Below are 25,442 nucleotides of genomic sequence, written 5' to 3'. Positions count from 1 at the left end.
TTTCTTTCCAAATTGTCAGACTAACTGTTTGTTTTAAGCCAGCGCCAGGCTTCTTTCTCTATCCCATTTCTTTCTTCTTTAGATTATAAAGCTTTACTGAAGTTAGTCGGCTTAGCATTATGGCAGTGAAACACTAGTATTCTTGTCTGTCAATGGTTATGATGACACCAACATACTGCAGTATAAATCAAAGATCTAACAGATCCCTGTGGAGGCATCGCTTTTCTATTATTCTCAACAATATTCGTGTGGACGATGACGTGCGAGGACGCTTCAAACAGCGATAATGATCAACTACCACGATACGATGAATCCTTAAATAAACTTCGTCAATAAAACCTCTCCCCTTGGAGAGTTCGCAACAGTTTTGTTTATCAGTCAGCACTTAGTTCATGGTTGCTGCTTAAAAGAGCCACCCCGTCGTTATACGTTGTGGGATGAGTGTTTTAGCCCATAAGTTATAACAAAAAATTAAAACGGCCTTCCATTCTCACATGACTAGCTGAATTCAGGTCAGCGGAGGAAGACTGGGGAACAATACGCTGTTTTACCTTTGATAAACAGAAACAAAATCCAGCCTTCCTATTTTGGGGTTTGAATTACTTTTGATGAGATTCACTTGTTTCGTTTACTATGAACGCTGCAGATGCTGATATTAGCATGCCACCTTTCAGTACCCAGTGAATATCTGGGATCGATTCTCGTACAAAATCAGTCGCCAGCTCCAGCACAATATTTAAAAAATGGAACATGGTTAATGACTTATAAATGATCGTAAACTTCCCGTATCGAAAATCTTCCCTCAACATGCCTTAGAAGCTAGGTCACTGCGCCCTGACATGTTAGCTTTTCCCACACTGATGACCGTTGGAACTGATAGTGTGTTTGCAAATGTGCACTCATGAGACGGACTAGGTAGTTACTACTCAGTTTATGGATATACGAAGCTTAGAAGAAAATCATGTGACTGCAAGACGCATGTGAAAATGTGATCATTCGGTTGCATACCACCCCACATTCCACTGACACGATTCGCTAGTTCACACTCTAGCTATCCACACGGTTCACATAACTAGTGTGCTAAAAGAGACTCATACAGGAGGACAGCTGTGGTTCCAGTGACTTTAGAGTTAACCGATCCGAATCTCTCTCTCTCCTATTTGACGGCACGCTGTCTGGATTAACTAATCAATTGATTATTACGACGCTATTTGTTCACTTCATTCGGAACACATCTTAGCTGGTTTAGTTTCATGCCATATGAGTACACAGTTTGACGGACAGTTGAATAATGATTTTTGATTGTTGATGCATTTGAATGAACTCATAGCAACCTATATGTAACTCACATGGAAACAGTACACCTCCTGACTAAAGGGCCTCGAGGGAACAGGCTGCAAGGTTAAGGTATCTTGATGTCAATCTGAAAAAGAAGGTATTATGTAAACCGCGTCNTTTCCCTTCCATCGGAACACATCTTAGTTGGTTTAGTTTCCTGCCATATGAGGACACAGTTTGACGGACAGTTGAATAATGATTCTTGATTGCTGATGCATTTGAATGAACTCATAGCAACCTATATGTAACTCACATGGAAACAGTACACCTCCTGACTAAAGGGCCTCGAGGGAACAGGCTGCAAGGTTAAGGTATCTTGATGTCAATCTGAAAAAGAAGGTATTATGTAAACCGCGTCGTTTCTTTCGAGGGAGACTGTGTTACTTGTCAATCCTTGTCTGACTTTCTCCTGCTGCCATTTGTTACTAGGTCTCCACATGATGGGTCTTCTTTTACAGGAACGGCGGTCTCCTGATGTATGAGCAGACCGCTGTTCCTGTTCTAAAATTCAGCGAATAACTTAACATTAAGATTGATTCTTGTTCACGAATAGAATCCAAATTGAAACGCGTACCTGCTTACAGCCGGCCACTTTCAACCGTTCTCGTCAGCTGTCTCTTTGGCGAGGTTTTGGGCGCACCGAAAAATTGTACTTCAGATGTGTGTTCAGTAGATCTTCATCTGTTCGTCGAGCATGACACGGATGTCGAGGATGTCACCTCGATCGGTGAAAAACGTTTCCAAAGCCACTGCCAAACCGAGACAGTTACCGCATATAAGTAACTTGCATGAACAGTGGTTTCAGAGATACGAATCCGTGTGTGTACAGCGATTTTCGTCAGCAAGAACCCAAGATTGTTAAGTATTGTGTAGACTAACGTTATAAGGGTACCTTTAAGCTGGAAACCGCAGGGCTTCAGTATATTTTATAGTTGCAAGACTAAAACTCGCCGTGCTCGGCGGCAGCTCAATTTTTTGTGCATCCGGGGGTTTCAAGAAAACTTGTAACGACACGAAACTTAGTCAAGTCTCCTCTGGTTTAACTCCTAAAATGCAACGAAACGATGCGCTGAACTTGTATTTCTTGGTCTTACTGGAATGCTGTTGCATCGTTCACATCACTCAAACGCTGGAACCAAGCCGACCACGTGAAATTCGAGCCACGCGTGTTTTTCACAGCAGACCATTCCTGCGACGCATTCGCCTGTCCTCAGTTATCGCTCACGCAATCCAAAAAACAAAATCAAGTCACGTGACCGCAAGTTTATTGACACAAAGAACACTGGTGGCTTATGGTTTGCAGATGATGATGAGAATAAGCAGTTTTATTTAACAATTCATCTATACGGGGACACGGAGAAGCCCCACTCCATTCACCTTGTGTATTTTCGGCAGTTCATAGAGTCGTGGGTGAATCGCACTTTTTGGGTACAACAGCTACCACTTACCTTGCCCTAACTGGCTTACTATGGATCTTAAATATCTACCAACTTCAACCTTACTCTTATTCACTATCGAAGTAATACTGCTACTAGTAATTTGTCAATGGGGTCCATCGGCAAGGTGTTGCCTGACCTTTTGAAGATAGTCGCTCTTGTTAAACACTACTGTGGCTTCACCTTTATGGACCTTGGTAACGACAATACTGTCTACTTGTCTCAGTGTGTTCAACGCTCTCCGCTTTGATGGTGCAATATTCGGAGCTTCCGGCTGTTGGGATTTTAGGACCTTGACCAATTGTACCCAAAGTCTGTGTACGCCAGTATTGCCTCATCGATGTTTAGCCGAGTCAGAACGTTGAGCACAGAAGAGATCGACCGAACAGCAACTCCAATCGAGATTACCAACAGATTTCAAAAATAGAATACCCAGTGGAGAAGTATATTGGCCCCGGTATCTGGACCCAATAAGGAATGGATTGATACAGCCGTCATTCCATTTAGATCAGGAACATCGGAGGTTATTCGAAGACTGCTGAACTCAGCCGACATTCGAGCAGCTTTCCGGAAGGGAAAAACGCTGCGCTCAGTTTCGGTGCAATTAAAAGATCCCCCACCGGTTGAAAGGACTAGGGAATATGTGTATAAATTTAACTGCAAAGGTTACACTAAGGTTTACATAGGACAAACCACCAGGGAATTGCACACCAGAATTGGTGAGCATGAAAGTAGAATAAATAAACCACCAAGGAGTGCGAAAGAATACCAAATGCTGGTCAAAGACGCAGCGATGGCGGAGCACGAGACACAGAATAGATCTGGATAATGTGGAAGTTTTATGACAGGGACTGCGATTGGCTCCACAGCGGCTGAAAGCCGAGGCGTGAACAGAGTCGAGGGTGTGAAACGGGCGATCTTATGGAAATCGGTCTCAGATAAGCGCAGTTGACACATGACTGTATGCGGGGTCAATGCACGTAGAATCATTAGCAAATCAGGAGGGTGGAAATCCCAACCCGACCAAAGTCCACAGAATCCCTCTTCCTTACACAGCTGTCGTGGCACTAGTTCAAGAGGGATCTTCTCGTGAACCGAACCGAAAGAACTAGACTCTAGGCGGGACCCAAATCCATGTAGGTTTCCCCACCGGCCTAACACTTGGTCACCCACCCTAACGCACAAAATCACTCGGCCGAGATTTAGCTTGACTTAGCTTATTGATTCTCCTTCCGCCTTAAACCTCGACCAACCTAGTTACCTAGTCACTTGGCGTGACGACGCTTTTGTGTCAAAGGCGAATTGTTGCATCTACATTGTTACCAAACTTTTCCGAAAACGATGACTACTCAATCGGTTCCAGGAGTTTTTCAACTGATGGATTGGCCCAGTTTAAAGTTGGCTAGGTAAGATGTCTCAACTGAATATTTCAATCCTTGGATAACATAAAGTCGTTTGAAGGTAAGCTTAGTCTTCCCTAATTTCTTATTTAGAGGGATTTGAACCTCATATGGCATAAAGTTGCTTCCGCTGATGAGAATCAAATCTGTGGCCATGTTTTCTTGCTTCATTTTCCTGTTTTTTTGGTATTGTACGTCTTCTGGACACCTCCAGGGGACCATATGTGATTCCATTGTTTTCCATCAGCTGAAGTGTCTGTGTGCTCTTGGAGACAAATTATCACAGACGGGTATTGAAACAATGTAGGTATATAACTGTGTTGCTTGGTTTCTAGTCTTGAAAGCGCTTATGCACCTCTTTGCCTCCACAGAAGAACTTCGAAAGTGGTGATGTCTGATAACTTGCAAAACAACCCTGTATCGCCAGGCCGACGATCAGTAGCTGGTATGTTGACATTACAGAACATATGTGGTGCTGGAACAGACAAGCTGTATACCCTATGAACTTTGGTCTGCCCACCTGTTGTCTGAAAACGGAGATATGCATCACTGCGGACCGTCGAAATGCTACCAAGATCAAATAGGCTAGGTATTGTGGTTGCTCCTAGAAATATCCGACCACAGTGCACGGTGTACACATACAAATAATCTTCCATAGTCTAGCTACGTAGTTACTTGGATCGGTCGTATCTATGGTATAAAAGTACCATGGTCATCGTTCCTATTGATCGAAGCTCTGAACTACAAAGCAGCCTTCGGAGTACCTTGGTCTGATTAATCCAACCCATTTACGGTTGAATGCTACAAAAATACGAAAAACGGTTGTTACATACAGTTTACTGAGAAAACTCAGAACACCATTTACACAGGGTTGTTCGATTTGTCCGAAGCTTTCAGTAGCTAGTTCTGTAGATTGCTGTTTTGATATAATAACAAATCGCGTTTATCTTGTATGTTTCGGGCACTTCTTCCGGTTTCTCCGAATGCGGCCTTGATTTATTACATCTTCACGAAAGAATGAGGTGAACTTATGTATACAAGTATCGACAAGTTGTTCGATGCGGTGTATCGCTGACTATTTACGGCTGGTATCGTGTGGCTGATTACCTTTCTATCACATAACCAAGTGCTGAGACCAACAAATTTTCACCACTGACGCTTCTCACAATGATAAGAGTGAATTTTCAGCATATAATTCACTATTTCGGCACCACATTTATTCTTATTATAGAAGCGGATTGCTCAGAGCTTCTTTGCATTGCTTGGTGCAGTATCAATAACAAAATAGCCTATTCGTTCATAAGGGAAACTACTCACAAGGTTGCTGAAAATTCTTCGACAGCCCACGACCGGTTTCGCCCTTCTTGGAGCTCATCAGGTAGGCGCAATCCCCGAGTTTCCGTCAACCTTTTGTTCTACTTGAACCCAAATTGAACTGTTTTCGAGAAATACACTCATTTGCAGATCACTTTAATCTCTTGTTTATGGTAGTCTACAACTGAATGTGCTGCACACAGGCCGCCTCATGATTCAGGTGGCACGAAATTCGAGATATCACAGCACATTCAGTTGTAGAATACCATAAACGAGAGATTCAATTAAGTGTCTCATGAAAACCAAGCCTATTCGTTGTTTTTCGATCTGATTACAGTCTGAAGAGCATTCTCCATGGACATCCGACCGATCGTTGTGTTTGGATTTCCCCTTACTCAAATGCACCCACAAACCAGTGAAATAACCTCGAAATTTGTATCGTGTTCTAGACTTCCTAGTGTGATGACCAGACGTCAGTATGCATGTCAGTTGGTTGGAAACTGAGGCTCATCAATATTTCCAGACAGATGACCCTGGGGCTAGACAATTCATAACTAGTGTAGTATACGTTGTCTGTCAGTTTGATTGATTCATATGTAAGCATTGGTGATATACAACCTTGCTTACTGGGCTCTGGCTCATGAGCTTTGTTTCTGTTTTCCATCCACAGAAATAGTCGTGAACACCTGCCTTCGGAGAATCACTGTCCCCTGGTGCTTCCATAGCGTGCATATTACACTAGCACTTGCCTTCAAACCAAGCGCACTCGTCACATTTAGTCCCACAAGCCGACATCGCGAGTCACGAAAGTAGGCCGTGCGTGTAGTGCGCGAGACATCGGATTGGCCAATCGATAAACTCACCCCGTGGGGCTTTTCAGTTGGGCGGAGCGAACGCTAGGCCGGTTGTGCAAGGGCAGCGGCGCGGGGTGGATAGGCTGCAGTCAGGCTTTGACAGACTAAATAATCGTGCTTCGGCTTGTACGATGATTAAGCTGTGCATCCCCAATTTAGTACATCCTGTCTCGTTCGTAATCACATTGTGCCTTTCCGAGAGCCATCCATTCATTTTGTTAAAGCATTCCATACTGCATACTAACAAACCTTCAGAATAATTTGTGAGCAAGTTATTTAGTCCTATCTTTGGCTGAATTTTGTTTAAATTTGTGTGCTAGACAAATTATTTCATGGGTCACCTTTAACTTGCCCTGATCCGAATCAGGGCGTACAAACATAACGTGTTTGTGAGCTTCGGAATGTGAGATAGCAAGTTCGAAATGTTTTGCATCAACGATTGCGCTGGAGATGAATCCGTTTGCAATTTGTCACGTGCCGTCGGAACAACTGTTATTCATTCATTGACCAGGCTCGTTCACAAAGGATGGTCGATACACACGACGTCGGCGCCGAGTCAGTTGCCATTCACACCCGATTCAACTGAATAAATTGAAACAACAGCCAACACACGTCTAGTCTAATCGGGACAAAGTAACAATAGCAAACAGAGGCGCGCCATGGCAACGTCTCCGTCCCATTTGCACGTGGCCACATCGGTTCCACCAATCACAGATGCTGGAACCGTTGACCTTACAACCACATTAGTCGTGTTTAGTTTGCTCTGCCGTTTTCGCTTAGTTGGCTCCCGCTAAAGACAACATATGGTGGCAAAAAGGTTCAGGAATGGAAGTCAGGCGACATCGTTTGTTTATGCGCTCAAATGCTAAACTGGAGAAACAGAGGAGACGAAGAGTTTCTTTTGAAAAACTAAATCCGACAAGCCTTCCAATCTTACATTTGATCCCATAGCGCGGCCATTCAGGTTGATGAAAAAACATCAACAGTGGTCACATAATTTTTAATGGCCTTCCTAGCGAGGCCAAGGAAAGACACAATTAGCTGAATGAGTCATCTTTGCATACACAATCCTGATTTCAAAACTCGGATTGCAACGGATTTGCCTGTTGACAGCGTCTTCTACGAGGTTATTTCGGTCTGCACAGCGAATCAAATAAAGTAAATGCATTCGAGTGGTCCACTCCGTAGCCACTTTCAACCAGATGTACATGAAATGAATCACTGATGGTCTCCACAGTATGCTTGATTGGAGAGACAAGAATACAAAGTCGTCTAGACAAACGTCTAGTTGTATGTCCTGAGTACCATACACCACAGGTTCCAGTTAAATGGATATAGAACGGGCGAGCTGAACGAAACCGGGAGTTTGCCTTTTAAACACTGAGCACTGAGTTGACGGGCTTAGCAGACGGAAACATCGATCTAGCAGTTTGTGAGAGTGTGTGTGAGTTGTTGTTTACTCCTGCTGACTGTCCCACATCTGCCGTTATCAGGTGGCCTTGTCTTCACATGATGCACGTCACGTCATCCTTCGTCACTTCTTTTATGTGCCTGCCCTCCTAGTCGATCTTGGTTCTTCCCCGCTGAGGTTGAGGATTCAGTAACCTACTAGCAAGATAAAACATCCAACGTAACGGCATCATATGCAACAGTCTTGCTAACAGCGAATGAAGGCTTTCCAGTTAGTAGCTCGAATACCAGAAACGGAACGGATGGAAGTACCTGGGTTTTTTCCAGTTATATGCTTTCGCGTGAGCTGACTCCCTTCGAGCAACAACGGTCACAAATGGAGGATTTGGGATACTTTTTCCATAAAGATTGCTGGAAATTTCGACAGTCCGCTCGTCAGGTAGGCGCAGCCCCCGAGGTTCAAGCAACTATATGTTCTACTCGAAACTTATGAATAGTTTTCTTTATGGGAAATATACTGCGATATCTCGAATATCATACCGACTGAAACATAAGGCGGCCTTTGTGCAGCGCAATCACTTGAAGAGCAGCATAAACAAGAGATTCACTTCAGTCCCTCGTGAAAACTAAATTGGATGCAAATGAGATATTCTGGATACTATTTTCTATCGACACATTCCTTACCTGGTTCAACTCACATTCCACAGAATTCCGGTTTTGATTAGCTTTCGATTGATTAAACCAGAAGGAATCCAGGTGCTTTTTATGTGCACAGTGAAACTGAAAATTGGGGGTACACGTATTGGCCGAAGCAAGGCTAGTTAGTGTGTGGACAGGAATTCAGCATCCCTAGGTTACTGCACGGTGAAATCACATTCATGACGGGTGCCTGAGCGACTTCCCCTGGTCCGGTAGTGGAATGTAATGCGGGTTGTGTGCAATCAGATGTAGTTGACGGACCAGTGACACACTACGAACGTATTATCCATGTATCCAAAGGAAGAAGTTGAAATGAACTATAGTTCACGTCCAATTTCGGCTGAGAAAATGCCGAGAAAACAGTGGAGTAAAGGAGGGTCCCAATACTAGTCTGTCTATTTTGGCTACAGCATCGATTATCAAAGAGTACTCGTATGCTAAGTGTGCAGATCAAGATAAATAACCACGAGTGGTATGTATTTTTAAAGGAAACTCAAAGACTGCCTCTACCTGTTGAGCCCCTAAATGAGAGATACTGGTCGTACACTGTCAAGGCCTTTTGCTGTAATATGCCATCTGGAAAACATGCTGCGGTATCGTCTCAAATGAAACATAAAGTGGTTTCTTGAACCATACTCATCTGAACAATATCACAAATAAGATTTCTAAGTGGATATTTCGTCCTGTAAGTGAAGCCAATCTATGCTGAAAAGCTGAGAAGCACTATACAGCTGTTTCATCCTTATTGGGAATCATCAGCAGTAAGCATCTCACGAAACTCCACAGAGCATCGAACCCGCGACCTCCTGGCCAGTAGCTTGAACACTTAACCGTTCGGCCACGGGCGGCTGATCAGCAGTGTGATTAACTCGCACTTAGACAGGATACAGCGCCCCTCATCCTTCAATCACGAGATCCTCGAGCTCGGGGAGCCAGTCAACACGTGTGACCGCATGATGTGGATCCCATGATTGAAGGATGAGCGGCGCTATATCCTGTCTAAGTTCGAGTTAATCACACTGCTGATCAGCCGCTCGTGGCCGAATGGTTAAGGGTTCAAACTGCTAGCCGGAAGGTCGCGGGTTCGAGACTCTCCGAAGTTTCATGAGACTCGCACAGCTAATGATTCACAATAACGAGGAAATAGCTATACGGTGCTTCTCGGCTTTTCTGCATAGATTGGCTTCACTTACAGGACGAAATCTTCACAAAAAATCCGAAATCTCCTCACACTATCAACAAAATTTTTGAGTTTCCCGTTAACACCAATATAATTTGCAAATGGGTCGAAAGTTTAGTGTTCAAGAGGGACATATTGCCAACGGAATCATAGGGGCTGCATTCATCTAATGAGCTCCAAGAAGGCTGAAACATATAGTGGATGATGAAAAAGCGTAGTATTGTGTTATGTCCTTCCAAATTTACAACTGGCTTGCCGATTTCAAGTTTGCCTGTGATTGTATGCCTACTTCTAAACTTAACAGTCTCGAACATGGGTGCATTTTTGATCTCACATTCAAATAAACCGCGAATTTATCGAAGGCCCTCAGATTCATCAACCGATTGGTTTGGCGATAATATCCGAACAGGCTCAGACAATTAGGCAGGGCATTAGCTAACTACATAGGAAGCAGAATTAAAATCCTGGAATAACGGAATCTTGAGAGTTTGCGATGTGAAAATCGACTGCCTGACTTCTTCACAAATTCACAAAACTTTTGATGTGAACTGCTGTGAACAATTTTCGGATAAAACTTACTTGTGCTGTTCAAAACTGGCGGTAACTTTGAAGTACAGTCTCATTTGAATCGTAAAAGCCAGCTTACTCCTCGATCTGGCTGGAGAGGATGAGTTTCGGAGTAGTTGTTTAACGGAGTTTCGATGTTTTCCCCTCAACATTTGTCCGGGGAACGTTTGGATTATCCGTACAGTGAACCAGGTTGGTCCTCAGTTTACGAGATAGCATACAAGATGCAGGTGTTGAATGATTAAATCTAGATGTTGAGGATTCATGCTGGGTTTCCAAATGAGTTTGGTGGTATGTAATCTGTGAACAACACCACTTGGGTTCGAGAGATAATGCCTCAACTTGCGAACGGTTTAACTGTATCCCAGAAAAGCTGTGTACCTAATGCTCAGGTTTATGAGCAAACAGACTTCCGAGGAGAACGCACTTCAGTCCGACTTAATTTATGTTGTTCGTCAAGACGTTAAATGCGATCTGGTTTCCGTAGCCGAGTGAAAGGACTGTAACACATTTTTATAGACTTACTTTCCTGACTTGACCTCTTACAAAGGAATTCCTTCACCTTTTCTATTTTTCATGACCTAATGGCATCTTTTGTGGAGTGGAGGAAGCGTAATAAACTGGAGAAAACGGGCAATGTAGGCTGTCTATCGCTCATCGTCTCAGCAACAGAACCACATGCACAAAGAAGTCTAACTCGACCCGGTCCAAGCATGGTAAAGTCACATCGCTAAGAAATTGGACGATTTGTTGCGCTGGGTTCGATCCATGTGAGCGGTCCTATCGCCCATTGGTTGAGACACTTCATGACCGTGAATCAGATGGATGTTGACCACCGTTCAGGCCAACACAGTTGCTTAATGTGTGAACAACCGGAGATTAAACATGTCATTGTTAAGAGTGATTTGGCACGCCTCCGTGAACTCTTCCTGACTGGTTGGACGGGTTGCGTATTCATGACATCCCGTTTAGGGCAGCGGCTAAGTTCATGTATAATCTTCATAGTTGGGCTGGATTTTGGAAGTGTAGGCTGCCTTTGGCAGTGTGTCAGGAACTTCGGTGCTCGGGTACTTTAAATAGTAAGCATCAGCTGACTGCCAATCGGTTTCCCTAGTTTGGGAAGTAGCCTGCAAACGTTTCATCACAATTTGTAGATATGTCGTTAGTGAGTGGTTAAGTAGGACTTCCCTAGCGCTCAACGGTGCGCATAACCAATCCAAAATTTCGCAAACGCGCAGCTTCTTTGATCACATCCTGAAACCTGGTCTGTGAAGTGCTCCGTAATGTCTTATGAGGAGACCGTCCGAACTAAACGGACAACCAAGACTGTGCGAATTGTATCGAGAAGTTTAGCCGACAGAGCATCCGTACACGCGATAAAAAAGTTTGGTTTTATACAGGATGTCTTCACCAAATCGGCTGGTTACATTGCCAATGAAGGATTCTGAAAACATTTTTCACTAACCCGTCTTGGATATCAGTCTCCTCCATAACTATGCGGTTTTTGTCCGAACAGGTCCTGACAGCCCGGCTGACAAGCGGTTTGGCGCCTGCGATTTTAACGTTTAGTGTCCTAGCTGCGCGACAGTCAAGGTACTAATCCGAACGATCACACCTGCAATAGACGTGATTTTGATTATTCCACCCTCAAAAACGATCATCCGTGGAAGCGGAAACGTTAGGCGTTATAGAAACTTTTTGTTGTTATCTCTCTCCCAATTAGAATGTATGTCCCACACACCCGAACCTTCCTTCATTTCTCGTGATGAATTTGGCACTGATGCATCGAAGTTGCCGAGCAATCAGATTAAGCTGTCAGAAAACTTGTCTACTAGAAAATCTCTTAGATCTTCAACTTTTAATACGAATTTCCAAACGCTCAGGACAAATCCTCCTTACAGAAGTTCCTGGCTAACTACACCTCGCTCACGACCGAGAACACAAAATGTTACGGTGAAGACGAGTACATTCAACTACATCCCTATGGAATAAATTGAACTGTTTCGTGGACGCTATTTGTGGTGATTTGCGTGTTTGCCGTCCCAAGGAGAAAAGGGTTCGGTGCTCGGGTACTTTAAATAGTAAGCATCAGCTGACTGCCAATCGGTTTCCCTAGTTTGGGAAGTAGCCTGCAAACGTTTCATCACAATTTGTAGATATGTCGTTAGTGAGTGGTTAAGTAGGACTTCCCTAGCGCTCAACGGTGCGCATAACCAATCCAAAATTTCGCAAACGCGCAGCTTCTTTGATCACATCCTGAAACCTGGTCTGTGAAGTGCTCCGTAATGTCTTATGAGGAGACCGTCCGAACTAAACGGACAACCAAGACTGTGCGAATTGTATCGAGAAGTTTAGCCGACAGAGCATCCGTACACGCGATAAAAAAGTTTGGTTTTATACAGGATGTCTTCACCAAATCGGCTGGTTACATTGCCAATGAAGGATTCTGAAAACATTTTTCACTAACCCGTCTTGGATATCAGTCTCCTCCATAACTATGCGGTTTTTGTCCGAACAGGTCCTGACAGCCCGGCTGACAAGCGGTTTGGCGCCTGCGATTTTAACGTTTAGTGTCCTAGCTGCGCGACAGTCAAGGTACTAATCCGAACGATCACACCTGCAATAGACGTGATTTTGATTATTCCACCCTCAAAAACGATCATCCGTGGAAGCGGAAACGTTAGGCGTTATAGAAACTTTTTGTTGTTATCTCTCTCCCAATTAGAATGTATGTCCCACACACCCGAACCTTCCTTCATTTCTCGTGATGAATTTGGCACTGATGCATCGAAGTTGCCGAGCAATCAGATTAAGCTGTCAGAAAACTTGTCTACTAGAAAATCTCTTAGATCTTCAACTTTTAATACGAATTTCCAAACGCTCAGGACGAATCCTCCTTACAGAAGTTCCTAGCTAACTACACTTCGCTCACGACCGAGAACACAAAATGTTACGGTGAAGACGAGTACATTCAACTACATCCCTATGGAATAAATTGAACTGTTTCGTGGACGCTATTTGTGGTGATTTGCGTGTTTGCCGTCCCAAGGAGAAAAGGGAGACGGAGAATCGCACCTGCTCTGTGATCAGCCATTTTACAGCCAACTGAAAATGTTGCAGTCATGAACTTTAGGAATTCCTTCTCCAAACGAAAGGTCTTGACTTCAACTTTTGAAGAAAGCCTCATAAGTGATGGTTGCTGGTTGGTAAATTAACTGACCAATTAGAAGGTGGACTACGTCTTGGGGTGGCTGATATTCTTCAAAGACCGTGACCGATGCTTTCCAGCCGGAGTGTTGCGGAACATCTGGTTCCAAGTGCGTTAAAGAGCGTTATTCATATCCACTCTTTTGAAGCAGATAAAGTTATTACAAACCTGAACACAGGAGACCACATAAGTAATGGTATGGGACACTTGAACCAGCCTGTATCAGCCTATCTGCCTATAACACCTGGACAAATGGAGGAACAAATAACTTCATATTCTCAAAAAAATCAACGAATCTTTCGGCAAACCTATCGTTTCTATGTTTTGGCTCAAACCAAAGCCAACCGACACGGAAAGCTGGAAAGTAGGCTCTCCCCGTCTGATCAAAGGATAACTACCCAACCACTTCTCCTTATTTCATCGCAGACTTTTGCACTCGCATTAATTGAACGATCCAAAGCTATATGAGAGATAGTATGAAGTGACCATTTGATTTTGACGATACACTACACACGAGGAGGAAGTAGCCCTCCCGAATACCTGACATTTTACCACTCTTCCCATCGGGGAGAGATCTTTTCAAGGCTTGTAGGTCAACCAGCGAACGAAAAAGCTTATCACGTGAAGCTTCAAGAATCAAGCCTTATGTATTATCAATCTTCTTCATCTTCAGGTACAGGCTACTTGATCAGAGATAACCAGAGAGACAGTAGGCATGGCTTCCCGATCACCTCAGCCAGTTTCCAGGCTGAGTAAGACCGAGCAATAAACGGGGAAGCAATCTGATTCCATAACAGTTCTATTTAGCGGATTTGTCTTTTTGTACCCGCAAATTTTGTTATCCTTTCCTTGAAGACAGTTTGACGATTGAAGAGTTGGGCGATAAACAATCTGCCTGTAGCGTTGTGGTGTTTCACCCATTTTTCTGTCAATTTACAAAACCCACCCAAACTTCCCAATGATGCGTTCTGATTCCGTAATGGCATTATTAAAAATGGAACGCTGATTTCCTAACCCGTGCTTACTTCCTTTGCGTACGCTGGTTTGACGACGCACTGACAGTTCATAAAAGTTGTCTTCTTTTTCGACAAACACACTCATTTGCATTCCTAGTTTTATCTGTGCCTTTAATGATATTGATTTTGCTTGACGTAGCTACCTGACAGACTGACTGTCACTCTCGTTTGTAACGACCATGTTCACAATTACAGCAGTTATTTGCTTTACTTTACCGAAAACTGCCAGTAAGTCTTTCCGATTCCCACACTCGTCCACTCTTCTACCAAGTCATTCTTCCGTGATCCCCACAAGGTTAACTTGCTTTCGTCCACCCCAACTGAGGATTCCGATAAATTTCTAGATGTCTGTGTGTATAAATCTGCTGAGGGGAATGTTCACAGCTAAAGTTTCATAGGTATCCCTCCATCGCGAACTGCATTCAGTCAAATTGCACACATAACCTGTTCAAACGGGCCAGTAAGTGGTACCTAATTTTGTCCGCATTACTCCAGGATCTCCTTCTTGCAACATAATGACAACATTCTGATGTGATTCTATCTCAGTTGGACCTTACTCAAAATTCGCCGTTGCACCGTCTGAAAATCTTTGCTCACAGTCACGCGAGAAAGTAGTTTTTTGACGAAGTTCTCCCAACACATTTTTGGGAGTGGAACGACACAGTAAATCCAAAAGGCAGACAGAACTCTCCTGGAAGCATAAAACGTCCCCTGAAGGAAATGCGAAATGCTTTTGCCCATGGAGATCTGAATGCTGGACAATTATCTGTGGGTAAAAACCACTGTACAATAAATATGGAGCAAACTTATGAAGAGCTCTGTCAATGGTGCTTTCTTTGAAATGATTTGCACAAAACCGCCCTAACCTCCCATCCTTTAACTTCGATTTCGTTGCTGTCGGTCATGCTCTGGAAGTGTGCTCTAGCTCACAGCTTTCATCCAAGAAAAACCCAGTACATACTTGTTATCAGAATTAAATGTCTATTCCCCTCCCTTCCTTCCTTATCCTTGTGTTACGGCGCTCAGGAGCGGGCTGAAAGTTCTGTCGAGTTCATCCTCTCAACTACTTCACCCCATTGGTTTTCTCCCACCTTCTTTAGCACTGTTGTCCCTTCATGCGCATACACATATCCTGTAGCCCTGACAACTTGCTTCAAAAGTCTGATGATAAACTGATTGCCAAATGAGTCAAAAATACCATCAGAATCGTCCTATTACCATTGACTTGGCGTCCTCATGGCTAGGCGTTGCCTGCCCTAAGCTTTTGTGCGTATGATCCGACTAGGTGACTGCTTTGTTTGTCTTTTTTCCTCTTACTGGTTTATCTGCGGTCGTAACCCTGTCAAAGACCACCAATGTCATTCTGTCCGTTGGCTTTTACTTTCCACATGACATCGTCATTGCATCGATTTCGAGATCATTCGATCCAGAGCCCATTTTGGTTTTGATGGGATACGTACCTGGAACCAAGTTGAATCCCTCATCTGTGATTTTACAGCTGAGTCTCCAGTCAAAACCAACTTTGTAAGCAGATGGTGTTCGAATTTCGTGCGACTTGGGTTCAAGTAGAACGTAATGCCGACGGAAATCAGGGGACTGCGCCCCAAGAAGGATGAAACAGTTCGAAGAGTTTTCAGCAAACTGATGAGTCATGTACCAGGTCTAAATCGGTGTCTACTTATTTCGTGACTAACTTCCTTGATGGAAATCAAAACAAAAAGCATGCTGAACAAGGCTTAGTTTCCAAAAATTTCATCAAACCAGCCAATCACGAATACGTTCGAAACTGTGCAGCAGTCACGAGTGTTCTATAGTGCACAGTAGAATTTTACACTACAGGGTGAAGTAGTTTCATACAGAAGGGTACGATTACCCTAAGATTAGCTGTGGATATGTGGCAAGTGGTATGTACCATTGTGTGAAGTGGTTTCAGCGATCATACTAGTTTCTCTTAAACATGGGGCTTTGAGATTGGTGACCGGGTTCTAGTGGCTTCAGGTGTCAATGACACTCTGCGACTGACTGTTTTGGATCAAACTGAAAGTACCGGGGAATGAGGGACTGTGTTCTCCCATCCAGAAGCTGGGTCACTTTGAAGTCCATGATTGAGGTAGGTTCCTTTCTTCCCTACGGAGTGCCTGTGGGTCATAATCACATAGATTGCACGTTTTTATTATGAAAGGTCATGGAAAGCGATTCGGAGTGAACACTTGTTCCAGACAGGCATTCTTTGAAACAGATTGTCATCCTTATCTCAGTTAGATAGCCCAGAATGTTTCGTTTCTGTTTTGGCGCAACACAGCTGTCCTCTTTCTCCGGACTTTGCACTCAGAACTTTTCTCCCACTTCCTATCCTTATCAACGCTGATGAACTTCAATTGGCCATTGTAATCAGGTTCCACGATGGACGGAATATTCTGAGGAATTAAGCTGGAGCAATTCAAAACAAACGTGGAATCGATATGACCTTCTAGAATGACAAATGTAAAGCCCACGTGGTGACAACAGAGTATGAAGTGTTTGATTAAGGAACCAATTGACCTGTTTTTTAAAACTTGCTCATGAAATCCGGAAGATGGCGGCCTAGTCGAAAACCCATCAAAGGTTTGGTAGATTTCGCAACCAAAACAGAACTGGATGTTATAGGCACATTTTTAACTCGCCCACTTACTGATGGAGTGTTTCAATATTTCCCCCTAACGACGTGAAATTTTTATGAGCTCAGCTTACACTTGGGACGTGGCTGATTAGCCTCGATGTGCATACCTAAAAGGCTGCAGCAAGCTCCGTGTGCTGCAACAGTCGCAGTTGTTTTTACGTCTGCACAGAGTCCAGCCCCGATATTCAGGTATGTGCCAACAATGACCGTATTATTTTTAGTCTACCATTCCTCATGCGAACATCACCAGCCCATGAGGTCATCAAAAGAAAGCAAAGGCAATGCGAAGAGCAGATGAAGGTGAATAACAATAACAATGGGGTGATGATCAATAACTTCAACAACAAAAACGTTCAAAAACTAGTCCAACAGAAATCAAACCGAGCGAATCTTCAAAAGACCAGCTGAACGCCAACACCCATAGGACGCTTGGAGCGGAGAAACAAAATCCAACCAGCGGAGCACATGTTTGATAACTGGAAGGAAAACGATGCACAAAATTAAAGTTTAAACTGAGAAAGCTGCTATTTGGATGTAAAATTACAAAACAGAACACTCAAAAGCTTGCAATGAAAATTGCCATGAAAATCGAGCCATCAGAACCAAGTTGGTCGGCTACTGACTGAAACGATTTGATGATTTCAACATGCACATTGGATAGTTGGTTGATTAAACAGCTCGCAAACCCGAAACGACATTCCGAAATATTTGATTATCTCAGATGAGTGGGGGGTCGCCATTCGTCGAAGTACCTAAGTCCATCTTCCGTTTATTCATCCACGTACCGTAACAGCTCGCACAGAATATCTCGACGAAACTTCTCTCCTTCAGTATTCTTATAAAAGGCCACTGTAACAGTTTGGTCTTTTCTGGAAAGAGCGCCATCAGGAGAGATTGGTCCCCAGAAGATAAGCCATTGATTTACCCTTTACAGCTTCTTTTCGGGGCGGGATGACTCAGTGGTTGGGACGCGAACCTATTCACCTGAAGGTTCGTGGTTCGAACCCGACCTCCGCCTCTCGGCTTCTCCTGTCCAGGCTTGAGCAGGCTGGCACTATCCCAGGTACTTCCTTTGTATGGTGGGGCAGCTAGGCACTGAAAAGGTGTTACAGCTGAAGGATTCGTTTAATGGACCGCTGGTGGTTGGAACCATTTTCATCAGTCTCATCGACCATGCCATCTCTCCAGATACGAGCAAATGTGTACGAGCTAAATGCACGCGAGATTCGTTAGGGTATAAATGAGAGTATATCTTCTCCAGTTCTATCCCATTTTCTCCAGGCGAAGACTTGCTTCCTGATGTATCCCTAGCCGGAAGCATCAACCTAGACAGTCTGAATCAGCGCTATCTCGTACAAATTATTATTGTATTACCGTTCGACTGTTATACTAGTAATACCACCATTACCACTCTTATAAAACTATTAACCAAAAGAGGTCAGCGGTTTCCGCGGACAATCATTCTAGCTACTTGTGACCAACATTGAGATAGGTGAGCTCCACTCTCCGCCCGCATTTTGTTTGGATAACCTTTCAATAGCTTGGATTCATCGACCATCCTACACAACTTAACCGCTTCTGAACTCAAAAATGAGTCTAATCTTTTGTTTTCGTCTCTGAATTATCATACTCATAATAACCTGATCACGTTACGTTTTCAAAGCGCAGTTTATTTATTATTGACTGATCTGAAACATCACTAGCCTGAAGAAAGTGTGATCTAACCATGAATATCCATCTAGGGTTGATTTGAATTCCGTCCATGCTGTACAAGTATTATCCTGTTCAGTGCTGCAAACAATACTACTTATAAGAGACTGAAGAGCCATGTCGTTTTGCTCTTTCGTTCTTTATTCAGCGTGTTTCGCAGACATCAAGCCCCACTCCTTAACCCATTCCAGCTTCCTTGGAAAAAACTCCCTTGTTTCGTGATTTTAGACTACCTAGTTCTGAGGAAAAATTTTACGGGGTTCAACACAAAAGATTCACTTCAGTGGGCTGATTCCACTAACAACAAAGTGCTGTATCTTCGTAACGCCTGGAAACATCACAAACGAGAGATTCGGCTAGATTCCAGGTGAGTCTTTCGTATAGCCAAATTTGTTTGCAACTGAGTGTATTTCGCTAAGTGGGTAGGATTAACTTCGAATATCAGTACGCCGAAGGTCCTGAGATGTAGTGAGCTTAAGACATTTTTGCAAATTGCCCATCATGACACATGAAATTTTTTGTACAGTCTGACCACCGAATGAAGAAGCGAGAATATGTGATCAATCGATAGACGTAACTCAAACGAAATGTATTGAGACAGGTTGCTGTGCAAATGATAAGTTTGCCAAACGTACTGCACACTAGACATATTGTCAAGAATCTGACGCCTGTTCATTTACATCCGATGCATTTATTCGATACTGGACAGGAACTGGAATAAACCTAGATTTGTACCCCAAAAAAACAGCCGATCAGTGGTCTGTAAAGCGGTCAGTTGGTGTGGAGTTATAACGTGAGCAGTTGACAGATAAGACGGACATGCCGGTCAATGGTGTTTGAATAACCAGACCCTTCACACTACCGATCAGTCAGAACCACTTGGCGGGAAGCGGAATATGGCGTCAAATGTGATGTGCACGATCAAGAATGACAAAACGCCACTGTATTGCATTGTTTTTTTCTTCTCGGAAAATACACCCACCTGACTGCCCGGCTTTTTTGTTGGCGGCGTTCATAAGTGTGGTGCACTAGTTACATGAGTAGGAGAACTTGATTCCAGAACAATATGAAAATAGAATATCGACTGCCATATTGAGAGTCCCGATGATCCGATGACATTCCAGAAGACTATGTACAGTTTTTGTTAACTGCTTGGTATCCGGTAAACATCGATTCGGACAAAATGGAACGGGTCAAAGCAGATGAAATAGACACACACACACACACACACACACACACACACAACGTACTGCACACTAGACATATTGTCAAGAATCTGACGCCTGTTCATTTACATCCGATGCATTTATTCGATACTGGACAGGAACTGGAATAAACCTAGATTTGTACCCCAAAAAAACAGCCGATCAGTGGTCTGTAAAGCGGTCAGTTGGTGTGGAGTTATAACGTGAGCAGTTGACAGATAAGACGGACATGCCGGTCAATGGTGTTTGAATAACCAGACCCTTCACACAATCGATCAGTCAGAACCACTTGGCGGGAAGCGGAATATGGCGTCAAATGTGATGTGCACGATCAAGAATGACAAAACGCCACTGTATTGCATTGTTTTTTTTTTTTTCTCGGAAAATACACCCACCTGACTGCCCGGCTTTTTTGTTGGCGGCGTTCATAAGTGTGGTGCACTAGTTACATGAGTAGGAGAACTTGATTCCAGAACAATATGAAAATAGAATATCGACTGCCATATTGAGAGTCCCGATGATCCGATGACATTCCAGAAGACTATGTACAGTTTTTGTTAACTGCTTGGTATCCGGTAAACATCGATTCGGACAAAATGGAACGGGTCAAAGCAGATGAAATAGACACACACACACACACACAGAGTTGATCATGGTCGCATGCAATCAAATGTGTGGTGGTACGACAGAACAATAACTGAGTTGAAAGTGAATGAAGGATGGACCCCAAAACAAATTGATGTGAAGGTTGAACACGCTAATGTTTGAGATGGATAAAAAGAAAGAGATAATCATTCAGCTGTAACACCCTTCCGGTGCCTAACTGCCATATCACCCGAAGGAAGTACGAGGGCTGGGATACGGTCAGGTTGCCCAAGCACAGACAGGGGAAGTCGATAGGCAGAGGTCGGGTTCGAACCACGGACCTTCCGGTCAGTAAATTCGTACCCTAACCACTGAGCCATCCCACTCATTAGGATGGAATTGCAACTGTATTCGGGAAAGTGTCCAAATGCATATCTTCCATCAAAAATGCCCATCCCCGTACACAACGAACAGCATTGCGAACGGCATTTAGCTATGCTCCTTAGATCTCATGCAACGCTGCGCAGGAGATACTGACGTTGCACAGAATTGTGCGGATAATTTGCACCTAATAATTGTGTCACAATCAAAATATGAACCATCAACTTACACTAGGACTCAAAGCGACAGTCGGGTGACTGCTTGGGTTTCGCTGCAGACCGTCTTACACCGTCAATTTGGTGAAGTACAACGGCGCGTTCCGCTTGCCTGGTTGGCATTTGAGTGAAAGTGTATCCACAGGTGGGTCGTATTTAATTTTGACTACTCCAGTTTTCAGATAACTCAGGTTTTCTTGAGAAAAAACCACAAACCCGGTCACCACCACAGTGCCACCGAGAAATAAGCTCATTTCTGCTGAAAAGTAAGCCTGTCACGGGCTAACTTTACTCCAGGCAGCATGAGTCCGTCGAGCACATGAGAGGCCAGACCGGGGTCCATGATTAAAATATGATGCATATACACTGGTATCTTGGATGTAATTCTGATATATCCCTGTCCGATCGACCTTCTTCCACTTCAATATAAAAAGGCAATACAACTTTACCCTTGATACGCAGATACGCCACTGCACTGATGTAATCAGGGCAGCCGATTTGTTAGCGGTTACTATGATACGGATGACTCGCTGCCGCCTTGTGCCTGAATTACACGTAATAGCTAGGTTGTCCAACTAGTTAGCTTCCTCGATATTCTAATTAGGGTGCACCTTTTTATCCTCAGTGTGAACTGCATGCATCGACAGCAGTTCAATGACCCCTAAAGAATAGGTCGATAGCATTATACCCTCGGGGTGTATTTGGTGAGTCTTGCACTCCATCACTTCTACTCATTCTATGGAAATGATTATAAGAGTATCGTGTAAATTCAAACATAAGCTTGGTTTTAAGGCCTACTGGACAGCTGAGCTAGCTCATCGTCAGAGTCAAGCGCAAACCGCAGCAGTTGTGCGGAACGAGTCGACTCAAGACCACCTGGAGTAGTGTGATTGATAAATTGCCTCTATTCCGAAAAAGAAGGGAACAATCTACTACAGACAACCGGCTTTGTGAAAACAGAATAAATCTGCTGCTTAGAACAGTGATGTGAAGTAACATATCTTAGTAAGCTGCTTCAAACGAGGAGCAGACATGCCATCGAGGTGAGAAACTTGTTAAAAGCCCAATTTTACGGTTAATTATCTCTACAATTCGGCTATAAACTGTTCATGCTGAGATTTTATGCATGTTGGCATGAGCTTACTATGGCGTAATCAGGATGACCCGTCAGTCAGTCGTCTGTCATGTGATATTTGTACAGTGGAATAGGCGGGAACTGTTGCGATTGATAAGATAAAAGCCATGACGTAGCGGCCAGTTAGCAAAGAGCTCAGCTCATGATAACTATTTCTTTTCCAGGTCTGCGGACGGAATATAGGAGTCGAATCATGTGGGCATTTCTTTTGGATTTCACTGAGGAACTTATAGTCTGTAAGCTGGCCGTACCTACTAGTAAGCTGGTAATGGTAGCTCGGGTGTATTAGATGGTAGTTGATCAGGTGGATGTTGATCTGTTCGCCCAGCTTGGCAATTGCTTTGCAAACGTTTCGTCACCATTCGAGGAGACATCTTCAGTGCACTGTTGGTTGGGTAGTTCCTCTCTTCGTGCCTGCGTTTATATAATCTAAAAGGAGCAGCCTTTGCGCTGTAGCCCGGATTCTGGTTGATCCGATCTTAAACTGCGTTGAGTTGTGGTTTGTATTTCTTGCTTCCTACAGCCACGCTACTGTTGAAATTGCCGTCCATTGTTGTCTCTTTCGGTTGGCCCGTTCTTGATCTGTATTGCGTCGTGACCAGCTTCTCGGTTGGTCTGTAGCGTACCTCCTATTTTTAGTAGTTTGCTCTTCTATTGATTTCTTCTTTGAGTCCTTGTTTGGCCTCGGGTTCTGTGGTTCTGGATTTCCTTTGTCCTCAGAGGCTGGTAGGCAGGATCAATCTCAATGCGCCTGTTTATTGCTCCATCAGTGGAGTACCACGCCTCCATGAACTCGCGTTCTTTCCTTGTTCTTGCCTGGCCCAGTATTCTGACGTTATTCCAATCGAAATGGTGTCCTTCTCCATCTTCGTGTGCAGAGATGAGGGAGGGTTGGTCATGTTTCCTGGTGGCGAGCTTGTGTTCGTTGATTCTGGTTGACAGTTTCCTGATGGGATATGCTAACTGACAAACCCGGATCAAACTCAGATAAAAATTTATTTAAAACTTTATCATGCTGGAAATAAAACTGAGCATCACGGTGAGTGCTTTGTATACTACACAGAATAGTTCCTGAATTTTTGGACTTCTTACTAGCAGAGTTCTAAGTGGAGCAGAATGCACCGGCTTAAACGCCAAAGTAAAAGGCTTTAAGTTGTTTTATTCAGACTGAATGCTTTAGTTATCTTATCTGTCTTGTCTTGCCTTGATCTTATCCTGACGCATCTTCGTTGAAGGAACCTCTGCAATGTCGGTTTCACCGAGTATGCTAGTCCTCACAATGCTACCCCTCAGCTCTCATAACTCTCTGGCTTACTTTGGACTTCTGACGAATGGATACAACCCCGCTGTTCCACTCCCAATTTCTTATATAACTCTCAAATGCACATAATCTTGAAGCATGGTTGTTACACGGTTGTTACATGCGAAAAGATATCATTTCTTCGAAACATAGAGTCTCTGTTGGTCCCTCATTACCACCAGTATGGTTTACTTCTGAAAAGCGTGGTCACAAACATAAAATGGGTAGAAAGTTACAGATTCGGGCGTGCAATTATTAGTTGTATCGGTCAAGTGTGATAGTCCCTGAAACAGGTAAGGATGTTTGACTTGGAAGCACATTTGTGGAGACCAGAAACTGAAGATGTTATTCAAGTTCCAGCAAGCGCTAGCAGGATCAAGACACGAACATCGGGCAGATTTACATCATACTGAGTAAGATGTGAAGTTTGTGGCCAAGAAAGAGCATTTGTTGCTATGTAGAGCGTATAAAATCGACGTAAACCCGAAGAGAATCCGAAATGGCAAACAGGAACAAGCCGCTGACTGTACCTGAGGAAGATAGTTACCATCAGAAGCCCTAGCGAATCAGTGAAAGCGGATATCCTGATATGAAAGCATCGTCGGTTGGCGAACTAAAAAGTGAGATTTTAACGAGGAGACAATAGCCATCATCGTGGTTCTACTTCTTCTCACTTAACACAAGCATTCCGCGCCCACTGGGACAATGCTTACGTGTGTCACAGTTGCTCGGTGCTCCCGAACGGCAATCAGGTCAGGGTTGATGAAAGGCATCAGGATAAGTGCTGTCAGCTGCGCAAAGGAGACTAGTTCGTTACGTCCCCGTGCGTATCTTTTTGCTCATGCTGTTTGAAGACACCTCGCTCAGCTAATGGGTATTAAAATGGTCATGCAAAACAGAACGTCGTTCTCCACAATACTTACTCGTTATCATGAGTCCTCCACACCTCTACAATTTAGCCTCGATACAAATTAGCCGCGTGACTAATGTTCCTGAATTCATAAGGAAAGCATGTAACTTCACATAAACTCGTTGTGTCCGAGATGGAGTTTCACCATACGCTTCGTATGCGTATCGTTCGTCTGATCAACAACTCTTGAACATCTAACGGTTCTCAAGAAGACCAATGGTTACGGTGATCATTATCACAAACTGAAGCACTTAGTAGCCCTGGGCTACGATTCACCATTGCACATCCTTGCATCTTCTATTGAGGTAGACTAGAAGCTTCATGCTCTGACATCTATTTGGCCAATGCTTACCGTTTAACCTCAGCTGTCCGCGACTTCATGCCAAAAACTGAAGTAGCTAAACATTTTTGGCTCACGAAGTGATCTTCAAAAAACCACGGATTTTGTTGATCTTGTTCAAGGTTTTGACCTTGTTTTCTTGTGTTTCAGTGAGTGATATTGTGATTACCACGTAAATAATATCCGGACATCTGTCACATTCATGACTAACCTTTGACGGATCCACACTAACCAAGAAGAGCGCATTTACAGTCGATTTCGTCTTCGGGCTTTCCCAATCATCGTACGGATCTCCATGGTATGAAGATCCTTTCCAGAGAATCACCTTGATTGGACTGTCTTACTGCACAGTAAATAAAGTATTTATATTTATCTCGTGATACCATCAGTCGGTTTCTGCATATTCATTCTTGACTGCTCAACCTTTCTGCACCCATTTCGCTGTGGTCTGATCCTGCCAAAGCGGACACTTCACAATACACACTAATGGGTCACCAGTCACATTTGGGTTTTGTCGTACGTCAAACTTCCACTGGTAAAGAATAACTAATGGTCTACTTCACTGCTTGCGTATGTGAGA

Source organism: Opisthorchis viverrini, assembly GCF_000715545.1.
Source record: "Opisthorchis viverrini unplaced genomic scaffold opera_v5_16, whole genome shotgun sequence".
Taxonomy (NCBI): Eukaryota; Metazoa; Platyhelminthes; class Trematoda; order Opisthorchiida; family Opisthorchiidae; genus Opisthorchis; species Opisthorchis viverrini.
The sequence above is the reverse complement of the archived record's forward strand: the minus strand, read 5'-3'. Positions refer to the sequence as shown.